Source organism: Aethalodelphis obliquidens, unplaced genomic scaffold (assembly GCF_003676395.1).
Source record: "Aethalodelphis obliquidens isolate GAN/ISIS:26980383/991018 unplaced genomic scaffold, ASM367639v1 scaffold64, whole genome shotgun sequence".
In the NCBI taxonomy this organism is placed as follows: domain Eukaryota; kingdom Metazoa; phylum Chordata; class Mammalia; order Artiodactyla; family Delphinidae; genus Aethalodelphis; species Aethalodelphis obliquidens.
The window spans coordinates 4,427,321-4,451,877 of NW_020838008.1; the positions used below are offsets into that span (position 1 = coordinate 4,427,321).

General features: G+C 37.0%; 1 pseudogene; it reads left to right on the forward strand.

The window, feature by feature from the left end:
- LOC113610633 (14-3-3 protein zeta/delta pseudogene) overlaps window positions 1–17,188 on the forward strand; it is a 19,502-nt pseudogene extending 2,314 nt beyond the window's left edge.
- Window positions 17,189–24,557: the final 7,369 nt, after the last annotated feature.

The window sequence follows — 24,557 nt, forward strand, 5'->3', positions numbered from 1 at the left end:
CACACACACACACACACACACACACACACACACACACACACACACACCCCTCTATGCCTAGAAAGACTGTAGCAGAAGTGTTACCCATGCTATGAAGCCCAGGCATAGAAACTGTTTTTAATCATACAGGCTAGTTGTTCTTTATCAACCACAAAGCCCCCCAACAAAACCAGACTGAACAGGCTAGATCCAAGACAGCAGGCAAAGCAGGCTAAAGGTCGTTGCTCTCCTGCCCTGATTTATCTCTGTGTTGGTTTCCAAGTACCTGGTGTTTGGCAGAGACATTTGGCGGCTGTACTTTGAGAGATATGCAGTGGTCAACCGTCTGGAACCAGCTCTGACTTGACCACGGGAAGGCGCCTGCGCGGATGAAACCTGGAGGTATCGAGAGTTACCTTTGCTTCATTACTGTGCCAAGATCTCTGCCCAAAGCCGGGATTTGTACTGTGCTAGGCACAATTCATGCCCAGTGGAATGCAAGGGAGCCTGAAGGACTGCGCATGCCTTGGCTGTTCCTAGAACTCTCCGCCCTTTTCCCCAGTTTCTGAAGATGCGGCTGCCTCTTACCCCTTAAAAGTCCCCCACTTTCCTCCCTTTGTGAAGAAGGTGCCTTTAGGGCGTGAGTTCCCCTTCTCCATTCTCTGGCCATTGAATAAAAGCCTGTCTTGCTTGAACCAAACTCAGTTTTGTTACTGGCAGCGTGAACCTGGGGGTGCGGGGGGAGAGCACCCTGACCCACCAGGGGGGCTTCGGGTTAGTTTAGGCCCTGAGAGAGGAGGCTTTGCATCTAATTTGGTAATAGAAGCTTTTGAATTAAACGGTAAAAATTTGAATCCTCGCTCAGATTGATATTACTGTGTGACCTTGGCCAATCACCTCAAACTCTCTGTTAATTGGTTTATCTATAAAATCAGTTTTTTTGAGGTTAAGTAAAACACTTCCGATTGTGTCTGAAATCAGTAAGAGCTTAATTACTGATTTCTTTATAGAAAAGGCGTTTCCCCAGATTTAGCATTATTCTACATCAGGCTACCTTTCCCCAAACTGTAGATATAAAAACTAAACGGTAACAGTGACCTTGTATATATTTGATTTTCAGAAATTATGCCATAATAGCATTCATGCCATATAAAAAATTCAATTCCAGGTAGATTTAAAACCTGCAGTGACCATGAAAAAAATATTAATAAATTCAACTATGTGAAAATTACAATCATAATTTTGCCATCTTCAAAAGACACCATTAAAAAAAAAAAGTGAAGAGCCATAGGATGGAAGGAGGCATTTGCAATATGTGTAGCTGATAAAGGACTTTTAACCAGATTATTTCTGGTAAGGAAGAAAATGCATAAAAAAATCAGACAACCAATAGAAAAATAGGTTAAAGATTTAAAGGAGTATTTCACAAAAAAGAAACCCAAATTACTAACAAACATAGGCAAAAGCACTAAACTTTAGAAGTCAGGAAAATGCTAAATCATAACATTTTTCTTAATACTAAGATGTGTAGAAGCATGTAGAAGCTGCAAGAATTTTCATATGTGGCTAGAGGGATACCATAATCTAGAAATATTGAAGATGTATTTATTCCCTTTGATTCAGAAATTTCACCCCGTGCATAGGTCATAGAGATAAAAATACTTATTTGCAATAGGTACAAGAACGTTTAGAGCACAATTGTTCATAGTTGTCAAATACTGGAAACAATCCAAATGCCCAACAACATGAGAATGGGAAATACATAGGGGGTATATAAATAGAGCAGATCTCAGAGACAGCAACATTAGTGTATCTAAAAGACATCATTTTGAACAAAAGAAAGTAACAAAAGATTATAGATACTGTGTTTATATGAAGTTCTAAAAAAGGCACAATGAAACTATGTTTAAAAATGTGATGAAACCCAACATCAAGCCTTCCCCACCAAGAGAATGGAAACTCCTCACCCAGCAAGCCTCAGCTGGAGTCAAAAGTTGGAGTCCTTCCCATTAAGTGTACAAGCACATGTGTGCCCAGCTGCCCTCTGGCTCTGCAGGCATCTACTCATGTAACACACATGTTTATTGCCAGCATATTTGCACATGCAAACCCCTCATACCTACTTGAACTATTAGAAAGATACTAGCAGGGTATATTTCATTTTTAGCATTGAAAAAATATTTATGCATTTTTTCCTTTGTAGCAAAGCCACATAGGAACTCAAGAAAACAATTATAAAAGAATTAGGAAAGTAGGTGCCTCTGGGGCTAAATGAGGGATCTGTGCTTTGTAAGGTGTATCAGCCAGGGTCCAAAACAACTCTAACAGAGGAATAGTTACAAACACGTAACTAGAATTCTGAAGAAAACTGTAGGGCTAAGGGAGGTGTACAGGCAGACAAACTTGGAAGGGGATGCCCCTCCCCAAGACTGGGATTCAGACTTCATTCAGAAAGTGTAGTTGGAGCCCACAGCATGGTGAAGTTCACTGAGTTGTCCAGGACAACGCTGGTTCACAGTCAGTCACTGGGCAAGCAGGACACACCCCTCTGGGGTGCAAGAGGGCAGAGGATGGCTAGTAGACACAGAGGGAGTTGGGACACCACGTTGAGAACCCAGCATCAGCAAGGCAGCACCTATGTACAGACCATAATAAACACACCAGGAGAAAGATGCCAGTCAGCACCCTGGAATCAGAAAGAGAAGCCCCTTCCTCCCACAAGGTCCCTCTAGGGCCCTGTACTGAAAATGCTTAATATTGCGCTGACAGCAAAGAAGAAAAGTGCTTAAAGCTCCATCATCTCAGAGCAGATAAAAAAAAGGTGGGTTTTGGGGACTTCCCTAGTGGCGCAGTGGTTGAGAGTCTGCCTGCCAATGCAGGGGATGTGGGTTTGTGCCCCGGTTCAGGAGGATCCCACATGCCAGGGAGCGGCTGGGCCCGTGAGCCATGGCCACTGAGCCTGCGCGTCCGGAGCCTGTGCTCTGCAGTGGGAGAGGCCACGGCAGTAAGAGGCCCAAGTACCACACACACACACACACACACAAAAAGAGTCATGTACCACAATGTTCATTGCAACTCTATTTACAATAGCCTGGACGTGGAAGCAACGTAAGTGTCCATCAACTGATGAATGGATAAAAAAGACATGGCATATATATACAATGGACTATTACTCAGCCATTAAAAGAAACGACATTGAGTTATTTGTAGTGAGGTGGATGCACCTAGAGTCTGTCATACAGAGTGAAGTAAGTCAGAAAGAGAAAAACAAATACTGTATGCTAACACATATATATGGAATCTAAAAAAAAAAAATGGTCATGAAGAACCTAGGGGCAAGAGAGGAATAAAGACACAGACCTACTGGAGAATGGACTTGAGGATATGGAGAAGGGGAAGGGTAAGCTGTGACAAAGTGAGAGAGTGGCATGGACATATATACACTACCAAATGTAAAATAGATAGCTAGTGGGGAGTAGCTGCAGGGAGATCAGCTCGGTGCTTTGTGACCACCTAGAGGGGTGGGATAGGGAGTGTGGGAGGGAGGGAGATTCAAGAGGGAAGAGATATGGGAACATCTGTATATGTATAACTGATTCACTTTGTTATAAAGCAGAAACTAACACATCTTTGTAAAGCAATTATACTCCAATAAAGATGTTAAAAATAAATAAATAAATACAAATAGATAACAACAACAAAAAAAACAATAGATAACAATTCCAAACGTTGGTGAAGATGTAGAGCAACTGGAACTCTCACACATTGTTGATGGAACTATACACTGGAAAAATGCTTGACAGTATCTACTAAAGCTAAGCATATACACATTCTTGATCCAGGTATTCCATTCCTTGGTAGAAACTCTATAGAAATGTATAAGTGTATGCCCCAAGAGACATATACAGGAATGTTTACAATGGCACTGTCATAATATCCTCAAATTGGAAGCTACCCAACAATCTAATAGTAGACTGGATAAATAAATAGTTGTATATGTATACAATAAATACTATTTAGCAGTGAGGATGAACAAATTATAACTGTATACAACAACATGGATAAACCTAATGGACAGTAAAAGAAACTAGACCCGAAAGAGTGCAAATGTTATGATTTTACTGATAAGTTTCCAAAACAGACAAACTTAGCCTATGGTGTCAGAAGTCAGGAGAATGGTTACTCTTAGAGGCTTAATAACTATAAGGGGACAAAAGAGGGCTTCTGGGATCTGGACAGTGCTTTGTTTTTAATCTGGGTGATGGTCACATGGGTTTGTTCACTTTATAAAATTTATTCTGATACACGCTTTTATTCTACACTTTTTGAAGATATATTTAAATTAAAAGTTTGCATCAAAATCTATATTCATATAGAAAGAGGAGCTGCCATTAGCTAGATTAAGATAACTGTCTTAGACTGAGATCAGTATCAACATCCCAGTGTGTATTAAATTCTTCTGTTAGACGCAATTGATTTCTACATTTGTGACTATCAAACTACTGAACAAATATTACTTAATTGCTATGTTAGTGGTAAAAACTTAAGTCGAAGATATGATATGATCCCCAACTTCATTTTACAAAAATACTTTGTATTTACAAAGTATATACTTTGTATTTAGAAAGTATTTACAGTCAGTTTGGGGAGATAAGATTAAAGACAAAATTAGCAAATAGAATTTGAAGTCTAAACTCCTCTTGAATCCCGGGAGTTTTCAGCTGATTGAGTTTGGGAAATTGCTCCAGCCACCAAGATATCCTTTGAGGATCACATTTTCTGCTTGCAGAATATGATGTTTATTTTTAAGGTTTTTTGCATCTATGTTTACGAGGAATATTGACTTATAGTTTTCTTGTAATATCTTTGAATAACAGTGGCCTCATAACCTAGGAAGTATTTCTCCTTCAAATATCTGGAGGAGTTTTTGTAGCATGGTACAAACATTTGATAGAATTAGTAAGTGAAGACATCTCACTTGGAATGTTCTTTGTGCATAGGTTATCTTTAATAGATAGTGGACTATTTAAGTTATCTAATTATTGTTTTTCCAGTTTTATTGAAAAATAATTGACATATATCACTGTAAAAGTTTAAGGTATACAGAATGATCGTTTGATTTATATAAATTGTGAAATGATTACCACAATGGATTCAGCTAACATTTATCTTCTCATATAGATACAATAAAAAGAAAAGAAAGAAAAAAAAGGAAAACAAACAAAAAAGCACGTATTTATTTTTAAAGCAATATTACTATCAAAACGTACCAAGAGGGGCTTACCAGGTGGCACAGTGGTTGAGAGTCGGCCTGCCGATGCAGGGGACATGGGTTCGTGCCCCAGTCCAGGAAGATCCCACATGCCGCGGAGCAGCTGGGCCCATGAGCCATGGCTGCTGAGCCTGCGCGTCTGGAGCCTGTGCTCCACAACGGGAGAGGCCACAACAGTGAGAGGCCCGCATACCGCAAAAAAAAAAAATAAGTACCAAGAGCTAAAAAGTCTGTTATTCTTCTACTAATTGAGAATCAAGAGCATGTACACAGTGATTTACTCAAAAGTAAATGTTTCTTCTCTTATTGTTTGAAGGTATATTTTTCAAACAGAAAGTGACAGAAATTATCTGGTCTATTTTTAATTTATAAATATGGACATATTAATGCCAGAAATGTTAATGTTTTCAGTTAGTGAATTCCAGGGTCAGAAGTAGAATCCAAGTCTCTTTGCAACTAGAGATTATCATGCTAAGTGAAGTAAGTCAGAAAGAGAAAGACAAATACCATATGATATCACTTATACGTGAAATCTAAAATACGACACAAATGAACTACCTATGAAACAGAAACAGAATCACGAACATAGAGAACACACTGGTGGTTGCCAAGGGAGAGAGTTTGGAGGAGGGATGGAGTGGGAGGTTGGGGTTAGCAGATGTAAGCTTTTATATATAGACTAGATAAACAACAACATCCTACTGTACAGCACAGAGGACTATACTCAATGTCCTATGATAAAACATAATGGAAAAGAATATAAATAAGAGTGTATATATATATGTATAACTGAATCATATGCTGTACAGCAGTAATTAACACAACATTGTAAATCAACGATACTTCAAAAAAAATTTTTTTTTAATTTTTTAAAATCCAAGTCTCCTTACACACAATTCATGGTTATCCTTAAATGGTACACATAGGACCTTAACAAATCCCCTAAGTTTGCAGAAAATCTATGAGTGTGAATGGAGGCAGTGGCTAAGGTCTACTTTCTTTTTTACTCATTTGATTTCTCCTCTTTTGAGTGGGTTGGAAGCTGAGATTTATTACCAATTGGTAGCCTCTGGTAGTGTGAAAGGAGGATGAGCCTGCCATGGTGGAATAAAAAATGTAAAGTGTGATAAGATGTAATGAGGTGAAATAAAATCTCTGCTCAAAGCCCAAATAAAACTGTCAGTGTTTGGATGCTGCAGCCTGTTAGGCTGGGCTTTAGATAAGAGCAAGTGGGATCAGTGCAGTCTCGAGTGAGCATGCTATAACTTAATTTCTGAAACCACATATACTAATAGGTTGATATAAAGAATGAAAGGCAACACAACATGCTTCTCATAATGATATTTAATCTTGGTTCAAATCCAGTTTAAAGCAAATATTTGAAGCAAAGTTTGTGCCTGTCCTATAATTACTTACAAATGTACATACTAAATTCTGATCTCATTCTACCATAGAGTTCATTAATAGGTTAATGAAATGCACTCACAGACAATAATTACTATATTTCCATTGAAAATCAAGCGTAGGTTATTTGAGTGACTTGGGCAGAAAAAGTCTTTCTTACTAAAATCAGAAACCCTGAGTCCTCAGTTAACTTCTGACTTGTATAGGAGTTGAAATAGCTCTGACATCCTCCATTACCTGTGGAATGTAAAATGCAGCCATTCAGCAGCTGGATGACAGTGACAAAGTGCAGGCTAATGGTGATCACCCTCTGCACTGACCCTGATGTACCTGGCCTTTTCAAAACAGGGAGGCTAATGTCTAACAAGTCATGTAAAAGTCACTGTGAATGAACCTTAAAGTAAATGCAACCTAGCGTCCTTTGCATTTCAGTGTTCCCTGAAATATCACCACTTTAAGTTCAGTGTCAAAGCCAAAAGGCAAAAATTCTGGATAAGTTTTGAAATAGGTGTTAACTTAACCAGAAAACAATCCAGTAAAAAGGAGTTGATTCACTTGCCATCACCTGATAGTTTTAGAACTCAGTTTTTGCTTTGGTAATCAAGGTGCTGGAATTGGATTTAAGATACTTTCCTTAAAATTGGAATTTAATTATTTTCAGTCAAAAGCTAAAACAGTGGTTTATGAAAATATAAATTAGTTTCATCATAGAAAATCCTGGAAATGGGAGACTTACTTTTAGAATACCAGATATTTTTGCATATATTATTTGCAAAATGAGTATACGTAATCTTACCAAGGAAATATATTTAGATTTTTTTTCTCATTTTACCAACATGGCAACTGAAGTTCAGAAAAGTAAAAGAACTGTTCAAAGTCATAAATTCAGTAAATGGTGGCTCATAATAAAACCCCAGATTTGTTTACGATGTTTTGTTTTAAATATATAACACAACTCCTGGTGCAAAGTGAGATATTCTGTTAATCGCTATTTTAGAGCAGTAAAAAATGCATAGTATATATGTTCAACTGTCTAGTTTAACCTGTCTGTATATTCTTCTTTAATAGAATACTGGATCTGCATCACCCTTCTAAGCCTGGAAGGGGAGGTAGAAGGAGGCAGGGGAATCAGAGATGTTGTACTATAGAAAAAAGGTGATCAAAAATGGCATATAAAATTAGTAAATCAGAATTTCGGTGATCTGAAGACCAAGGCACAGCACTCTAAGAAGATAAAACTAGGAGAAAAGGTTAGGATTTGAGAAAGGAAATAGAATGCTTCCTCAGCTTGGTCTTAATCAGCCTAAGGGCTTTAAGTTGTGATTTGTGTCTTTCTGCTTCCTTCTTTTAGAGACATCTTAAATATTTAAAAGCCTTGTGATTCTCCTTTAAACAAAAACTTCAATATAGAAAGGCTAAGGCTTGATCTTTCAATAATTGTAAATTATGGTTTGTGGCCCTATTTTTTCTAGCTTTATTAAGATATAATTGACAAATAAAAATTATATGTATTTAAGCTGTACAGTTGATGTTTTGATATATGCACACATTGTGTAATGATTACCACATATCCATTATCTCACCTAGTTATGTGTGTGTGCGTGTGTGTGTGTGTGTGTGGCAAGAACACTTAAGATACAATCTCCTAGAAAATTTCAAGCACACAATACAGTATTATTAACTATAATCAGCATGCTGTGCGTTAGATTCCCCAGAAGACCCTGTTCTCATAGAAAAGGCCATCACTGAATTGCCTGTAGGACAGTTTGACTTAAATAAGAAGAGTAAACCTTGAAGCTCCTGGTCCTGACTGGCAATGAGATTCAACTAATTAAACAAAGAAGCAAAACTAAGACTAAGAATGTAATTGTGTAATCTATAGCTATATATCAGCAGTGACCAACTAACTGTCAAAGAGAGATCATATAGATTCAGAAAATAATCAATTTAATATCAGGATGTGAGCTTCTTAGAAAGCTGCCTCCCTCTTGCTACTTCTCTAATAGGAAAAAAAAATTGTTTTCTCATTGTAATTATTTTGCACAATAAAATAGGTAGTGCAAGTTGTATAAACATACCCTTTCCTCTTGGGATTCAATGAAGTAAAATACAATTAATGTGTTTTTGTCGCTGTTTCTGGGTGTTGGTGATTTTTATTGTAGTTGGAAGTATATAGTTTGGATGTTTTTAAGTGAACATTTATCATTTTTTTAAAAGATACATTTTTAAGACTACTTTCATTTGTAAATATCATTTTAAATGACTTTGTTTTCCATAAATTGGTTCTCATGCCAAAACAATGCTGACTAAGGGTATATATAACTGAGTCATGTATAATCAGCATTACTCTCTTAAGTAGACCATATAGGATGGTAGGACATTCCAGATCTGGATAATAAAACTTATTCTGTTTAGTGATGGTAATAAATCAGCATCATCTGGAAAGTCCCAACACTCTAAAATTTCTTGTAATATCCCCTAACCCTTGGTCAATGCTCTTTTTCTTTAGAATCACAGATACTGGTATGGAAGAAAACTTTCTGGTTATATCATGATATACAAGAACATGTTCCAAGCTGTTTTTGTTTGGGAGGGGAATGCTTGTATTGTTCTGTTTAGTTTAATTTAGCTTACTTTAATTTAGTTCAGTTTTGTTTTTAACTGAAAAGAAGGAAAATACATAGATGCCATTCCAAAATTGCACAGGGAACAAAAATAGAGAGAGATAAGAAGTGCCTGTCAAATGGAGATCTGAGTGATCTGAGTAAATCACCAGCCCCAGCCTACCACATTTTCTTCTGCTTGACAAGAATAGACAGAGTATTAGTGAGAATGATCAGAGTTACACTCAGGGCTGGTGATACCTCTTCAAGAAATAAAAACAAGCTTGTTCTTTCTTCAGTTAATCATTTTCAGTTTGAGATATAGGTTTCCAAACACATGCGGGTCCACTGAGAATCTATTTCTACAGGTTATTTTCTAAAGTGAGAAGGATCTTGAATCCAGCCTCTTTTGGGTAGAAAATTCGTCTTTCAGGACAAACTGGTTGAACAAAATCTCACTACATAAACATTTTCTTGGAACAAAAATATTTAAAATACATTCTTTATAGCTGTCATATGTTGAGCTCTAAAAGTGCCTGCATATATTAATTCATTAAACACTATAAAGATATAAAAACCTTTCCAAAATTTATTGTTCTTACTATTATTCTCTTGATATTACAAATGAGGAAAACAGGGCATAGAAAAGTTGTCACATTCTCAATGTCAAATAGTTACTAAGTGAAGAGTTAGAATATAAACCCAGGTCTATCTGAGTCCTGAACTTGCACCTTCAGTGTTTGCCTTCTACTACCTCTCAAGCAAGAAGCATGGCCATGGATGTCAGTACAGGAAACAATCTGGATGATATCTGAGAACTAATTAATGGGTTGGAGCCATAGTATAATTGTCTCTATTAATCGGCAGTGTCAGAGAAATTACAGTGTTTGCTATGTGGATTTCTTAGGAAATGATGTCTATATAATTGCATAAAGTCCAGATATTTTCAGAGAAACTAGCAATTTCAAGTTCCAACCATGTTCTCTATTCTTTGTATATTAGGGAAACTTCTATCTCCTATTTTTTTTTAAAAAAGGCTGTAGTTTAGGCTGGGATCAAGGATTATCCATCTGAATTTTTAGAGAAATAAGTGGAATCTAACCAATGAAAGATGGTTACATGAGTTGGCATTCTGACTTTCTTCTGCTTCAGACCTTTGGCACATCAAGCTTCAGCTTCTATGCTGAATTCCAGCAAAGAGAGTATCTGACCCTTCCTTGCCCTTCCCTGTTCCTCCACCCCTGGTTCCACCTTACAGCTCCAGAGAACTAGGATCGGACATGACTTCTGTCTGCAAACAAATTATCCACTGTTTTTCTCAATACACTAATAGCAGATAGCAGCTGAAGAGTCATGTAATTTTCTTTGTATCTCTAATAAGTTTTCAAATATCAAGGAAATAATAACACATGTTCCTATCAAAGATATTCTAAACACATATCAATTCTCAGACATGCCAATAAAGTTTTATTTAAACTTTCTAAAAGGCATTGAGAGTGCATGGGCAGATGTGTTTCTTTTCGAAATTTTAAAGGATCTCAAGTGTCCAGACTAGGATCGATCATAATCCAACTGTACATTTGTGACCTTCCATTGTGTAGGTATATATTTACTAAATTTATGTGATTAGATTGTTTGTTTAGTTTAACATAATACATATTTGTGAACATACCACCCAGAATGAAGGTGATATTCTTTTTTGTCAATTTTACTGGAGTACAATTTATAGAAAAGAAAATGTACTCATTGTAAGTATACAGTTCAATGAATTTTGACAAATATGTAGACTTGGATAACCATTATCACAACCTAGACATAGAAGACCATCATCATCCCAAAGAGAGCTCCCTGATCCTCTTTTGCAAGGCAATACACCTCCCTCAGCTCCAGGCCCTGGCAACCACTTAGCTACTCTCTCACTGTAGTTTAGATGCTTTAAGAATTTCATGTAAATTGAATCACATAGTATGTACTTTTTTTCTGATTTATTTCATCAAAATTCTTTCGAAATTCAGTCATGTTGTTGCAGGTATCAACAGTTAATTTTTTTAGGTAGTATTCCATTACATGGATGTACTACAATTTATTTACTTGTTGGCAGACAGTTGGTTTGTTTCTGCTTTTTTGGCTATTCTAAATAAAATTTCTGTGAATATTTATGAACCAGTATTTGCACATTTTTCTTTTTTTCATTTCTCTTGGGTAAATACTTGGGAGTGAAATGGGTGGGCTGAAAAGTAAGTGCATTTATTTTTAGATAGCACAATGTGATGACTTAATATATGATAACATTGTGAAATAATTACCACAATCAAGTTAATTAACACATCCATAAACTCATATAGTTATCATTTTTTGTTTGTGCAATGAGAACACTTTAGATTTACTCTCTTAGCAAGTTTTAAGTATACAGTACTGTATAATTAACTATAATCACCAGGCTGTATATTAGATCCCCAGAGCTGATTCATCTTATAACTGAAAGTGTTTACCCTTTGACCAATATCTCCCCATTTCCCCCAACACCCAGCCTCTGGCCATCACCATTCTACTCACTGGTTCTATGAGTTTGACTTTTTTAGGCTCCACATATAAATGAGACCATACTGTATTTGTCTTTCCGTGTATGGCTTATTTCACTTAGGATAATGTCCCCCAGGTTCATTCATGTTGCAAAGAGAAGAATTTCCTTCTTTTCATGGGTGATTAATATTCTATTGTATATTATATATATATATATATATACACATGTACATATGCATATATATACAAATACATATATGTATATTCACACACACACGCCCCAGTTTCTTTATCTGTTGACAGACACTTAGGTTGTTTCCATACCTTAGCTATTGTGAATGATGCTGCAGTGAAATTAGGGGTACAGATATCTCTTCAAGACACTGATTTCATTTCCTTTGGATACATACCCAGAAGTGGGATTGCTGGGCCATGTGTAGTTATATTTTTGATTTTTGAGGAACTTCCATATTTTTTTCCCATTATGGCTGTACCAATTTACATTCCCACCAAAAGTGTACAAGAGTTTGCTTTTTTCCACACCCTCATCAATATTTATCTCCTGTCTTTTCGATAATAGCCATACTAACAGGTATGAGGAGATATCTCATTTGATTTGCATTTTCCTGATGATTAGTGATTTTCAGCACCTTTTCATATAACTGTTGGCCATGTGTATGTCTTATTTGGATAAATGTCTGTAAGGTCCTTTGCTCACTTTTTAACTGTATCGTTTAGTTTGCTATTGAATTATATGAGGTCCTTATATATTTTGGACTGTAACCTCTTATCAAAAATATACGATTTGCAAATATCTTCTCCCATGCCATACATTGCCTTTCCATTTTTCTGATTGTTTCCTTTGCTGTACAGAGGTTTTTAGCTTGATGTATTCCCACTTTTTAATTTTTGCTTTTCTTGTCTGCTTTTGGTGCCATATCAAAATATATATATATATTGTTGCCAAGACCAGTGTCAAGGAGATTTTCCCCTATGTTTTCTTTAAGGAGTTCCATGGTTTCAGATCTTACATGTATGTCTTTAATCCATTTCAAGTTAATTTTTATTTACGGTGTAAGATTAGGTTTCAATTTCATTCTTCTGCATATGAGTATCCAGTTTTCCCAGCACCATATATTGAAGAGACCATACTTCTCCTATTGTGTATTCTTGAAACCTTTGTTGTTGGCTGTATACGTATGAGTTTATTTCTGGTCTCTCTATTTTGTTTCATTGGTCTATGTGTCTGTTTTTATGCCAGTGTCATACTGTTTTGATTCCTATATCTTTCTTTTATCAGTGTTTTATAGCAGTGGTCCCCAACCTTTTTGGCACCAGGTACCAGTTTCATGGAAGGCAATTTTTCCACAAGTGGGGGGGAATTGTTCAGGTGGTAATGCGAGCAATGGGGAGTGGCCAATGAAGTTTTGCTCACCCGCCTGCCCGTGGCTCACCTCCTGCGGCCCAGTTCCTAATAGGCCACAGACTGGTACCAGTCCGCAGCCTGGAGGTTAGGGACCCCTGTTTTAGAGTTTTCAGTTGTACAAATTTTCCACTTCCTTGGTTAAATGTATTCTTAAGTATTTTATTCTTTTTGATGCTATTGTAATTGGCATTGTATCCTTAATTTCTTTTTCAGATAGTTCATTGTTAGTGTATAAAAATGTAACTAATTTTTGTATATTAATTTTTTTTTCCTTCAACTTTACTGAATTCATTTATTAGTTGTAATAGTTTTTGGTTGGAGTCTCTGGCCAGAGCAATTAATCAATAAACAGAAATAAAATATATCTGATTCAGAAAGGAATAAGTTAAATTGTCTCTGCAGATGATACAATCTTTTACATACACAAACACTAAAAGCAGATTTTTCATGGTAACTCATTTCTAGCTCTATGGCTTTTCCCCCTGTTTTTCTCCTATTTCTTTCATCCTTTTCACCCAAAGAAACTGTCACCTGATTCTTATGTTCATCATTCTCTTGCTTTCCATTTCATATGTTCTTTTTAACTATTTCATGTTTCCATAAAGTGTATATGATTTTAGTTGTTTTAACACTAGTAAGGAGGATATTGTACTATAATGTAATAATTTAGTATATTTTTTCACTAAATAGCATGCAATTAACAGTCATATACAGTGTTGCTATAATTTGTTCAATTTGAATGTTGTTCTATAGTCCATCATGTAAGTACACAATTCATCTACCCTCTTGCCAATGAACATTTGAGTTTTTTCTATGGTTTTGCTATTATGAACAGTTTTGCTATGAACATTCTTGTACATGTCTTCTGATATATATATGTATAAACATACATATAAACATATGTTTCGCTTGACTTTATATACAGGATTAGTATTACTAGTCTAAACTTACAAGGTAATACCATGGTGCTTTTAACACTTAGCACTCCTACCAGAAATGCATAAGAGATTTAAGGTGTATATCACTTCCAACACAGATGTTGACTTTAAAAAAAATGCATAAAGTGAGAGTTGCGAGTTAAGTTTTATTTGAGGCAAAATGAGGACTGCAGCCTGGGAGACAGGGCTTCAGATATCTCTGAGAAACTGCTCCAAGGAGGCGAAGGCGGCGGGGGGGGGGCGGGGGGGGGGGGGGGGGGGGGGGGGGGGGGGGGGGGAGCCAGGCTATATAGAAATTTTGTAACAAAGGGCAGGTAGTCTGTACATCAAAAGATTATTGTTAATTAAAGAAAACCAGATATCTCAAGTTAAGGAATTGAGCGCTTTTCTACGTATGGGAAGATGCAAGAGTCTGGGCTCACTGAAATCATTCCTTTGATATGAACCTCAGCTATCTGGGGCCAGTATTCTGTGTTTTCACATCCTGTGTTTCCTGAGAGCTCACTGTAGGGAGTGGCTGCAGCCTGATGGCTGCTAGATGGCAGGTATTCTTTTCAGCCCTGAGTTTCCTCAGGGCTCACCAGCTCATGTTGGAGGGCTGCAATCGTTGATGACTGTGACATCCTTTGTTTACTGATATGGCCGGAAATATTCCATTTATCACAGGGTTCTTCCAAGCTTTTAAAATATCTGCTCGTTTAATGAGCGTTACACTGGTATCTTATAGCAGTCTTGATTTACATTGTCCTGACAATGGATGAAGTTCATTTATTAGCGATATGTATTTCCTCTGCTGTGAAATGCTTTTTCATGTCCTTTGCCCCATTGTTTTCTTTGAGTTGTAGCTTTACTTACTAATTTGTAGGAGTTCTTTAACTAGCCTTGATAAAATTTATTTGTTGGCTGTGCTTATTGCTGATAGCTTTTTCTCATTCATAACTTATGTTTCACTTAGGAGTATTTGTTGATGAACCAATTTTCTTAATTTTAATATTATCAAATATTGTCAATAATTTTTGTGCCTAAAATATGTTCACCAATATGTTCTACTAAGATGCTCACAGTTTTGTTTTTAATATTCAAATCCTTAATCTTTCTGGAAATGATTTTATTTTTGTGGATAGCCGGTTTTTCAGTTTCACTTATTGAATCCTCCCACTCTTTCTTACTGATGAGACAGGACATCTCTGACGTAGTTAAAGTTCTATGAATGGGTGAGTCTAGTTCTTGGTTCTCTATTCCATTGGCCAGTTTTCTATTCCTGTGCCAGCTACATACTATCTTTATTACTATAGCTTACAAAAAGTTCTGATAATTGATATGAACAAACATACAATAAATTATTTACTTACACAATGAAATATGAAACAGTCAAAATGAATGAATGTGATAATATACATAAACCTAAACAATAAATTTTTAGTAAAAAGTCCTAAATTACTACAAATAGCATGGTATACTTTATAATAAATTTTAAAAGAACTGAAAAGTATGTTACCAAACCAAACACATGTCAGTTCGCCCACACGCAGTAGAGCCAATCTACTGACACTGAGTTGTGGTGAAGGAAAGTGCAGCATTTATTGCAGCGTACCAAACTAGTAGTCCAGGGTAGCTAGTGTTCAAAATACCAGAAATCCCTGCTATGTTTCAGGAAAGTGTTTTTAAAGGCCAGGTGAGGGAGGGGAGTCCCAGGTTATGTAACCAGCATAATCCTGTGATTGGTTGACGGTGAGGTAGCAGGGCAGTGCCACAGGGGCTAACGTTATCAATCCTTGGTCTCCAGGAGGCCTGCAGGCTATGTGCCCATGGTCATCAAGTAGTTAATGTCTTCCCTTTGGTGGGGGTTTTAGTAACTGTAAAACAACTCTCGAAATGTGCATCAGATACTGTTACCTAAATACTTAAGAGAGGAACTAAACCAGAGAATGTGGGGGAGGGGTCTGTCCCAGGAAGGCCCAGTAGGGCCCTGCTTGGTTACAATTAAACTTGTATGGGTACATATAACAAAGAAAATAAATTATATGAAAAGAAAATGCATAAAACTGCTCTTCCTCAGGCTTATGATTCAACAATCCATGACTATAATTCACCACATTAAGATATTAAAAGAGAAAAACAATATGGTTATTTCAGTTAGGTGCAGGGAAAGTATTTGATAAAGTTCAACCTAAATTCATGTCTTAAAAAAGAAAACCTCTTAGTAATTCAGGAATAGATGAGAGCATCATTAATCTGATAAAAGTATCTTTGAAAACAAAAAGTCAGACACTGCTGAGCCCCCATCCATCTTTCACCAGCCACTATGGACATAAACATCCAGTCATGAATGAAAATAAGCTGGATCAGAAACAAAACTGGCTGAGCAGGCTGAGCAGTATGATGTCACGTCAGCCTGCATGAAGTCTGTAACTAAGCAAGGAGCTGAATTATCCAATGGGGAGGGTAATCTTCTCTCAGTTCCTTACAAAAATGTTGTAAGAATTTGTAGGCCGTTTTGGAGGGTCATCTCAAGTACTGAGTTAAAGACAGAAGATGCTGAACAAAACAACAGATGACTTGTGAAGAGAGGAGGTTGAGACCAAGGTTAGAGTACATCCGCAATGATGTACTGTCTCTTTTGGAAGAGTTCTTGATCCCAGTGCTGCACAAGCAGAGAGCAAACACTTCTATTTGAAAATGAAAGGTGACTGCTACCGTTACATGTCGGAGGTTGCCACTGGTGACAAGAAAGGGCTTGTGGATCAGTCACAACAAGCGTACCAAGAGGCTTTTGAAATCAGCAAAAAGGATATGTAATGGACTCCTCCTATCACATTGGATCTGTCCTTAATTTCCCTGTATTCTATTTTGAGATCTGAACTCCTCTGAGAAAGCCTGCTTTCTTTCAAAGACAACTTTGGATGAAACCATTGCTACATTAAGTGAAGAGTCATACAAAGACAGGAGGCTAATAATGCAGTGACTGAGAGACAACGTAACATTGTGCACGTCGGATACCCAAGAAGACAAAGCCAACGCAGGAGAAAGTTGGGAAAATTAATCAGCCTTTCAACTTTTGTCTGCATCACCCTAAAATTTACAAAAGACCATTCTCATCCAAGCTGTTTTTTATGCTTTGTGACAGTTTTATATTACTTCTATTTGAATTTCTTTCTCATGTGGTTTTTATGTTTAATACTAGAAGGGTCAGTTAGCATTTAGGGACTTACCTGTTTTCATTATGAGGTACTCAACATGGTGATGTGGAATTTTTATGCAAGTTATTAATGCTTGGCATAGTACTTTTGGTACATTGTGGCTTGACAAGGGCCAGTGTGAAAACTGTTTCCATGTCTAAGCAAACAAAACTGCCTGGTGGGAGATATAAGGGGTAATTGGTTCTAGACAGAGGTGTCGTTCCTGTGGGTCCTTTAAGATTTAGAGTTTAAGGCTGTAGTACAAATATATATATACCAATGGATATTGTATGTTGAACCAAGTGTATCTGTGGAATACACAACCTCAATTTGCACACTTTTGACTACATCTACAGAAGTGTTCCTTTAGAGAAGTTTGTGTCCCAGTTTGCTTTGGATAAAGGCAGAAATGGTTCATATTCCATAATTTGTAAAGTTGCCTGCTTTTTACTTTCATTATTTTTGCTACACTTATTTGTATCTAAATGTTTTAGGCAACCTAAGAACAAATGTACAATTAAAGATGCAGTAAAAATGCATTTCCTAATATCCATTACTTTATAAATGTCAATCACAGTAGTAAAACAAAGTTGTATTTAACTTTTTTTAGGTTTTTTTCATTTTCGTGCTGTACTTGAATGACTGTAAAAGTAGTTAACAGAGAAATAAGTTGACATGATGGATAGGTTTACTTAATTTCTTATAAAGTTTTCAACATCAATTAAATTTTTAAGAACATATGTATTAAGTTAATGTAAGTAGAATAAAAGTTTTATGAATGGACTTTCAGAAAGAAAAGATTGCCCACTATTGTCCCTTTATTCACTTTTATTTGACATTATAGCCAGTGTAATAAGGTGAACAATTAGAGATATGGGGATCAGAAAGGAGGAAATAAAACTCTGTTTCTTTATCAATCATGTTACCATTTACAGAAAATTCAAAATAATCTACAAATTATTAGAAGGCAGAAAAGTTTTGTCAAGATAGCTGGATAACAGTTAGTATACAAAAGCCAACTACATTTCCATACTCTATCAACAAATAAGTGGGAAGTATAAGTAAAAATATTTTTATAATAGTATTAGAAAATATCTACTACCTTAGAGATAATTTTAGTAAAGCCAGGCAGGCCTTTTACTGTGAAAAATTTACAACTTTTATTAAGAAACATTGAAGAAGAGACTACAAAAATGGAGAGATACACCATATACATTCATAGGAAGACAAATTGATTTGTAAATTCAATGCAAACTTCAATAAAAAATCTGAAAATTTTCCAGAGAACTTGATATATTTATTTCAAGATTTGGTCAGAAGAGTAACATGCCAAGTATAGTAAGGCAAATAACCATATATTTTCACTTATATGCAGAATCTAAAAAATAAAACAAATGAATAATATAACAAAACAAAAACAGACTCACAGATATAGAGAAAAAAACAGTGGTTACCAGTGGGAAAAGGGATGAGGAAGGGGCAAGATAGGGGTAGAGAATGAAGAGGTATATACTACTATGATGTATAAAATAGATAAGATATGAAGATATATTGTACAGCACAGAGAATATTGCCAATATTTATAATAACCCTAAATGGAGTATAATCTATAAAAATACTGAATCATTATATTGTACACTTGAAACTAGTACAATGCTATAAATCAATTATATTTTAATAATAGTCATAATATAATAATAATAATATTCATATTTCTCTGGGGATATTTACTTCTTTGGTCAAGCAAAGATGAAAAGATGATTTGGCTATAGACCAGACCCTCGTTTGTATCAAGCCCTATGAGTTCAAGAATAGTGGGAGATAGATGCACGCTAGTGTGAAGAACCTCAAGCACCAGAAACCTTACCAAAAGACCTTTCAGGTCAAGGCTCTACCCTCTACAACCAGAGAGAAGCAGCCTTGGGAGGAGTCACTGCTTAGGTTGGAGTTCATCATCCATGGGGATTTAGAACGGCAGAGGCCAATTCATCTTTACCTATTTTTCTCAGCTCTTTGTCTCTGCAGTACTGCTATATGTTGTGTTAAAGTCCTGAAGACATTGATACCAGCAAGTGTGTCACCAGATGAGGGAGTAGGCATTGATTATCTCAAGACAACTAATGAGGAGAAGGACGGGCAGAATTCCAAGGACCTCTCCCTTATTTTATCCTGCCACAGTTGTCTCATGCTTCCTTCCCTCTCAGGTTTTGACAGACAAATAGGCTAAGGTTGACGGGAATTTAAGAGATTCCTAATGCAAGAAGAATCAACATTTTCCACCCTGTCTCTAATGGCAAATGACATAGAGTGCAACACACAAAATTTATGGGGACTTCCCAGGTTAAGAACAATTCCTGGGCTTCCCTGGTGGCGCAGTGGTTGAGAGTCCGCCTGCCGATGCAGGGGACACGGGTTCGTGCCCCAGTCAGGGAAGATCCCACATGCCGCGGAGCGGCTGGGCCCGTGAGCCATGGCCGCTGAGCCTGTGCGTCCGGAGCCTGTGCTCCACAACGGGAGAGGCCACGCAGTGAGAGGCCCGCGTACCGCAAAAAAAAAAAAAAAAAAAAAAAAAGAACAATTCCTAATAAAGTGCCTGTAACACTACTACTTTCTTTCACTTGAGAAGCCTTATCAAAATACAAGAGAAGGTGAAGATATTTAAGGTATAATCTAGACTGCACTGTATTTTTAAGTAGTAAGTTATACACAAACTCAAGAACTTGAACGATTTTTAGTGTATTAGGGTCAAAATTTACACACAAAAATTCAGACATGAGAAAAAATTAATTTGTTTTCAAAAACTGGTTTCATCTTTAATCTGGAGCTTCCATTCTCATCTGACAGTAACAAAGAAAACTTCCATTCAAGGTAACAATCTCTTCCAGTTTAAAAAACATATCATAGTTGTGTTTAAACATGTTTTTAACTTCGATCCACCCACAGTAAGAAATACTTTTTTTCTCACTGTGATGTAGTACAACAGAACTATAAATATGTATGTGTGAGGATATAGATAGATTTAGAGATAGAAATATTTGACTATTGATATAAAACTGAACCTCATATTTCGCCAAACAACACTTAACACCATGTGGGATACACTTGTATTTTTTTTTACTTTATGCTATTTTTAACCCACAAATTGATTTCAAGATTCACCAATATGTTACGGCTACAGTTTAAAAGATACTGACATAAAAACACCAATCAACAGCAATTTATTTTACTTTCAATTAACTCTGGATTTTCTATCTCTCTTTTTATCTTTTTTTTTCTTCCTTGAATAAATTCAAATTCTGCAGCTGTTGGAACAGGGAAAGGTGAGTGCTGAGCTTCTCTACAACATTACCAGACTATACCTGAGAAGCAAGGTATCACCCCCAAACTTATCATGTTCTTTCTAGCCCTCCCTCCCTAAAATTTAACTCCAATGAATGGTGGAGTATCAGTTACGTAAGATATTGAGTCTAGCCACTTGGCTCTCTCTCATTCCCTCTCCTCCAATTTCTTTCCCCAGTACAAAAAGAGTATTCTTTTCCAGTAGAAATTGCCCTTAAGTGTCATTCTTTTCCTTATCTTGGTAGTATTTGTTCCTCCCTTTGCTGAGAAAACAAATCTCAGCCTCAAGAACTAGTCATCAGAGCAGAAGAAAAATATGAATAAGGGAAAATCTTGCAATGTTTCCAAATATTATCCAACTAATTAGGGAACAAATTTCTTGCAGTGTGTTTCCTAATGCATTATGCTGTGCTGCTATGCAGAAACCTTAGAGTTGAAAAATCACTAAAGTCCAACATCTTCTTTTCCAAATGAGTTAGTGGGAACCCTCAGAGAGTGGGAGTGATTTTCTCAAGATTGTGCCCTTGATTCTGTATAGTTTCTTCTCCCCTCCACTGTGTTCTGATTTTCAAAAGGTGTGTCCAGATATACGTCTTTTGGACCAATTAATGGCAAAATGATAAAACAGATAAAAGAAAATATAAATATGACCAGTCTTCCCATTCCATTATCTCTGCATCTTCTCCTACTTTTGCATCTCTACAACAACCTGTGCCCTCAACCTCCAACACTTTGCTTCCCATCAGATTGCCTTCAAAACTTTACACTATGGTGGTTCTATTTTTAGTTTAGTTTTTTTTTTTTTTTTTTGCAGTACGCGGGCCTCCCACTGTTGGGGCCTCTCCCGTTGCGGAGCACAGGCTCCGGACGCGCAGGCTCAGCGGCTATGGCTCACGGGCCCAGCCGCCCCGCGGCACGTGGGATCCTCCCTGACCGGGGCACGAACCCGCGTCCTCTGCATCGGCAGGCGGACTCTCAACCACTGCGCCACCAGGGAAGAAGCCCTATTTTTAGTTTTTTAAGGAACCTCCATACTGTTCTCCATAGTGGCTGTATCAATTTACATTCCCACCAACAGTGCAAGAGGGTTCCCTTTTCTCCACACCCCCTCCAGCATTTATTGTTTCTAGATTTCTTGATGATGGCCATTCTGACTGGTGTGAGGTGACACCTCATTGTAGTTTTGATTTGCATTTCTCTAATTGTAAGGTCGGATCTTAACAAACGGCACCGCGAAACAGAGGAAAGCTTCAAGTGAGCTTTATTAGGGAGCGCTCCCGGGCGAGGTTCACTGGTCTGAGAGAAAGGGGCCAGAGAAGTCGCACCCGGGCGAGGGTTGGGCAAGATTTTATAGGGGAAGAAGGGAAAGTGGTGTGGTGAATCTGGGAGGGCGCAGGGTATTCCTTATTTGGTGGTCTTTTCGGGTATCCTGGGGGACCATTAGTCCCGCCCCTCGAAAGGCGGGAAGGCTGGGCTGGGTTCAAAGTCCCCAGGTCAGTTCCTGGAACTGGGTGGTCCGGAATGTCTCCAGGGCAGTTTCTGGAACTGGGTGGTCCGGAGAATTTCGGTCTGATGCAACCTGTGAATCTGATTGTGTTCCCCTGCCTCGGGCCAGTTGGCCTTACACTAATGATTAGTGATGCTGAGCATCCTTTCATGTGTTTGTTGGTGATCTGTATATCTTCTTTGGCAAAAGGTCTATTTAGGTCATCTGCCCATTTTTGGATTGGATTGTTTGTTTTTTTGATATTGAGCTGCATGAGCTGCTTGTAAATTTTGGAGATTATAATAAAGATGCAGACGTAGAGAATGGACTTGAGGACAGGGGGAGGGGGAAGGGTAAGATGGGACAAAGAGAGAGGCATGGACGTACATACACTACCAAATGTGAAATCGATAGCTAGTGGGAAGCAGCCGCATAGCACAGGGAGATCAGCTCAGTGCTTTGTGACCACCTAGAGGGGTGGGATAGGGAGGGTGGGAGGGAGGGAGACGCAAGAGATATGGGAACATATGTATATGTATAACTGATTCACTTTGTTATAAAGCAGAAACTAACACACCATTGTAAAGCAATTATACTCCAATAAATGTGTTTAAAAAAAAAGAAAACTTTACACTAATCTCATAATATGACATATCATTTCCTCAAACTAGAATATTTTTGTCAACACCCTGTACCATAAAATTCAAATTAAATATCCAGGTCTGGCTCAAAATTGAAGGCAGTGCTAAAAAAAAAACTTACTGAAAGAGAGATTTTTGAGTCAGTTTTCTAGTTATACTCACATTTCTAACATGATATATTAGCACTGCAGAGTCATCATAGCCAATTCTAATACAATAGGAAGTTTTGTTATATATTTAATTATAATATTAATCACATTAATAACTGTCCCAATTAAAATAATATTATTCTTGAGATATGAGAAAAGTTCACTTAGATAACAAATATATCTGATTTTGAGGTAATAGGAAATACTCCAAATTCTTATACATTGTTTTTAAAATTAACATAATATAGGTAAACAAGAAATTAAGTGGATCTGATTTTACCATAATTATACTAATGAACAAAGCATCTCTCCCATCTTAAACATCCACATGTTTAGGAAATAATTATTTGGTAAAGGGCTGTGTGTTAATTAGAGAATTAGAGCACATTAAACACGGTGCCTTATAAACATGTTTCAATTTCTCCTTTTCTCACTTTGTCATGTTAATATGATAATAACCCAAAGTCATCTCATAGGAAGCTGAGAGTCATCTCATAATAACCAAAGTCAAATTAGGTTAAATCTATCATCAAATATATTCCTAATTTTTAAAAAATATGATTTATGCTGCCTTGTATTTTAAAATATGAGTTAAAAACAGTTGCCCATTGCTTTTTCACCTATTGCCCTTCTCCTCCTTCCCATCATTAGAAATCAGGCCCAGTCACTGTGATTTGGTGATTGCTCTTGTAAAAGTTGCAAGGGGATAAGAGCACTTGACCTACATTTTCCCTTAGGCTTTACGTTCTGCAACCTAAAAGAAAAAAATCAGAGTTCACAGTGAGAACAATAGTCTTTCCTGCACCACCTACACCTTTATTCTCAGGGTTCTGTAATCAACTGTGACAGCATTTGAAAACGCTAATCAGTCAGACTCTGAGATTATTGATCCCAGAAATAAGTGTATGAACTATTTCCTTTCCATTTCTTCATATCTGTGGGTAGCTCCAGATAGAAAACTCAGTAACATCAATGACTCAAAACCTCCTACAAATTGATGTGTTAAGTCATAACACATACAAAATTAAAAGACATGATAGGATTTGTGTGATACTGTTTATATCTGCTTGATTTTGAGAGAAGTTCTGGTTCAAGGCATACTATGCACAACTACTCTTTCCTATGAAGGACTAAGGGGTTGCGGGTAGAGGGGACTTGGTTACAAACACTCCCACAGTTCTCTTCTGATTAGAGTCTTTGATACGTTATAGCTTGAGCCCTAAGAGAGTGAGCCTTTAGCTCTACAGAGACAATAGGGATTCATGTTTGATCGTGTATACAAGGATAATGTACAAGGATCAGCTTAAGATAAAGAGAATCCAGATAATGATGTTTTGTTGCTCCTTCCATATACATCTCCTAAGGAAAGAGGCTCAGGGTGTAATTTACACCCCTTACAAGCTAAAAGCCCATTTTAATCTCACACATTGCATCCCTTTGAGCAGCTAATAGTGTATTTTCCACATCTTATTTATCTGTGTTTTCCCAGCACCTAATATAATGCCTACCACATAGAAATTACAAAAGAATTGGGGCTGAACTGAACAAAATAGAGGCACTCTCACATACTATTGCATCATGAAGAGTTAAAAATCACAAATATCCCTGTATTACAAAA